Here is a 3,537-nt window from a genome sequence, read left to right as displayed (position 1 = left end):
GTTATAACCCTGACATCTGTAGGTCTTCTCCTCACCCACCGTGGCCCAATCCAAAAGCCGTCTTCTCCACTTCTCCCAGACCGTGGGACCTCAGATCATAGGGGAACCAATATTCTGGCAAAATACCCTAGAGACCCTGAGGCAATACAGTAACAGGCACATGTAGCACCAAATAATCCTAGAAAAGAAAAGTCTTGTCCCTGTAATCTGTATGATTTTCCAATGGAATCTGGTATATTTCAGAGGAAAAGACATTGAGTTTGGAGACCTGGGGCGACGGTTTGAGATCTGTCTTCATCTCTTGCTAGATTTGTAACCTAGGATGACTCACTTTCTCTCAATTGTCCCTCATCGGCAAAAGAGGATATTAGGAAGAGCTATTTCAAGAGTTTTTGTTAGAATTACATCTAAATGTAAAGGTCAATGTAAACATGACCAAAAAAAGATAAAGCAGAACTAGTCCAGTATCCCTAAATGACTGCTAACTAAGCTAGGAACGCCTTTTCTCCCTCGTCACTCTCCCAACACACACTCACCCAGCCCTTTGGTCATTTCACTGCATCTTCCAACATAAAGGAAGAATAAAAAACATACATTTTTATTTTTGAATTCCAATAAATTATTTAATAGAAGGTAAAGGAGGTTATGTCTGTTTGAGCTAAAATGAGTATCGTGAGTGAGTTATAGACTGCTCAGCTAGCCAGGCCTGCCTGCAGTCTCCATGGAGAGAGGCTGCGCTTGACGCATACACCTGTCTCCTGTCGTGGTGCATCCAAGTCAGCGCTTCATTTTAAATTAGCAGGCTTTCTCTTCAAAACACTCCCATTTTGCTACTACATGACCCCCTCTTGTGCAGGGGAGTTCGGTCTCTGTGGCTTGGCACATCCACACAAACAGCTTTGATTAGTTTCAGTCTCTCTTTATAGTAAATAACAGTTGTGTTGGCCAAAGGTGGCTAGACTTGAGCTTAGACTAAACCAATTAGCAGCAAGACCCCACTCCCCCTGCCTTTCTGTTCTGCTCCTGCATGAATACCTGAATTTTCAACATGAACAATCTCCAAAATGGCCATGCCAAGTTCTAAGCCAGGACTTTCAAAGCCTTTCCTGGCTGCTGTCCCTGTGGACACAACCTTTGAGAGCACTGGCCAGTCTGGGCTGAGCCTAGCTGTCTCTGCTATAGACTATCTTTAACGTCAGGCACTGTTTGATAGAGTCTGTAGCTTACATTACAGTTTAAGGCTGTCCTCTAATTTTAGCTTCACCCAATAAAGCAAAGTCACAAGGTTTTTAAAAATATTATTTCAGTTATGTGATAACCCGAAACACTCTGAAAATGTAAAAGCCGTCAGTTTTAATTCAGTGCTAAGGAGTTGCATTGGTAATAGGTGAGCCATGAGGTATGCCTAAGCTGGCAGATAAGCTGAAAGTGAATGTGGCTGCTTTGCCACTCTCTAGTCCCTTTAAGCTGCCTGCCGCTCAGAGCTGGGGCTCTAAACAGAATCTAGAGATGACTGGTGATCTCCTGGTTGTTGATGAGCACTGGCTGGAAAATATTACTGGGTGTTAAACTGGCACAACTTTACCTTGAAATGACTAAGCTTGCCTGAGTAGGATGAGTCACAGGCACTGCCACCTTTCAGGCAGGGGCCCTGGTTTGGGTTTTTATTACCTTGCTGACAATTCAGGCCTCAACCAACTGAGACTCAGGGGCTGCCTATCTTCACTTTCTCCATGAGGAAGAAGGTGACAAAGTTGAGAACAGTCATAGGAGGATGACAATTTTGCCCTCAGTGGACGAAAGCTCTTGCCTCCTGTTTATTACTCTGATAAAGCTTTGACAGTTTACTGGGTGCTGTTCCTCCTTGCCAAAAGCCAGAACTGAGTCCTGTCTGACAGCTAGAGAGTTTATGCCTTTTCTTATTGAGTCACTAGATTCCAACTCTGAAACCTCAAGAGACTTATCTTCAATGATTGACATGTCATCTTTCTCCTCCTTTTAGAATTTATTTCTAAGGGAACAAGATGTGTTATGTAGTGCCTTTTCATTTAACTACCTAAAATCTCTGTCTATGTCACCCTTAAATTAATGTCCATTGTAATGTGCATGTATAGAAATATTCAAGGTTAAGATTAGCATGCCAAGACCTAGAACTTACCCTTCATCATTAGTCACTGTCCTGTCCGAGGTAAGCAAGTGACTGAATAGACCCAGAACAAAGATCTGAAGATCATGTAACATCACATAAACAAGGCAAAGTGGGCGGTGGCAAAGGAAACATTGTCACCCGCTAACATGAGCTACCATTCCACCGATGGCTCCAGTTGCTCTGTCAAAGGTAAGCTAGTATGTGACCTGCATGAAGGATTTTAAGCAGGTGAGCCACATGATCAGAAGTGCAGTTTATAAAGCTCGGTCTGGTGGAGGGGTGGAAGGAAACAAGAGTGGAAACAGAGGGGCGCCGGAGAATCTCGGCAGTGATGGTAATGCTAACAGTCCACAGAACAGGGGAACGAGGATGGTCAGTGCAGTGGGATTTGGGGCTGGCTAGGGGCAGGAGGGGTGCCCTGGGTCTCTGAGGCTTCTGGCTTGGGCATCTGGAAGAACACCAGAGCCATTCTCTGAGACTAGGTGCCCGCGAAGGTGAGCAGGGGAGGAAAGACCAATTCCATTGCAGACATGTTGAACTAGAAGCTCCTGGGCGCCTCGATTTCTGGTCAGAGGCAGCATGCACGCATGTGGCCTAGGTACATGTGTTTAGGTAGTCATAACACCCTCTGTGCCCTCATGTGACCCTTCACCCCACCTCAGTGGGGACGCAGCAGGATAAACTATAGATAAGTATCGTGCAGAGCTGGGAAGACTGGGAAGCTATTCGTATTCTCTGAGTCACATCAACACAAAGAAAAATGTATTGGTGTACACCATGAAAATGCTATGTAATTCATGACATTAGAAAGACAAAAAACTTTTTAATCTTAAAATAAAAGATGATAATCATTTTCATCCCATGAAGCAAAAACTATAGTCCAATATAAATTCTGAAAGAGCTGACTTGTGCTAATCGATTTCACTATATTTGGTAAAAGTATCAAGATTCAGGTAGCCAACCAATCAATAATTAATAGTACCTACTATGTGAAAATGCATCTAGGAGATGCAAAGATGTGTATGGTGGCCAGCGTTCTCAAAGAATTCGTGATTTTAAAGGTCGTTCATGAATACAAATAGCTGTAATTAAAGGTATATATTTCATACGTACTGTTAGGCAACTATCAACGAAACCCCAGGTGGGAGAGATTAGTTCTGATGAGGGTGGTGGGAAATCATGGGGAGCTTCATAGGCCTAAGGTCACATGGGCTAAGGATGCTGCATGAATCAGAGTGGAACTTTGAACACGAGGAGGATTTCATAAATTCCACAGGGGGTCTTTCTGCCACCACAAAATAAAAAGGTCACAATTAAATGTCAAGTGCACACTTTAGGTCAAACATATGAAAATTCCACTTTTATAGGTTGAATATTGACCATCTTGC

This window comes from Pteropus vampyrus, unplaced genomic scaffold, assembly GCF_000151845.1.
Source record: "Pteropus vampyrus isolate Shadow unplaced genomic scaffold, Pvam_2.0 Scaffold294, whole genome shotgun sequence".
NCBI lineage: Eukaryota > Metazoa > Chordata > Mammalia > Chiroptera > Pteropodidae > Pteropus > Pteropus vampyrus.
This window is presented reverse-complemented; position numbering follows the sequence as displayed.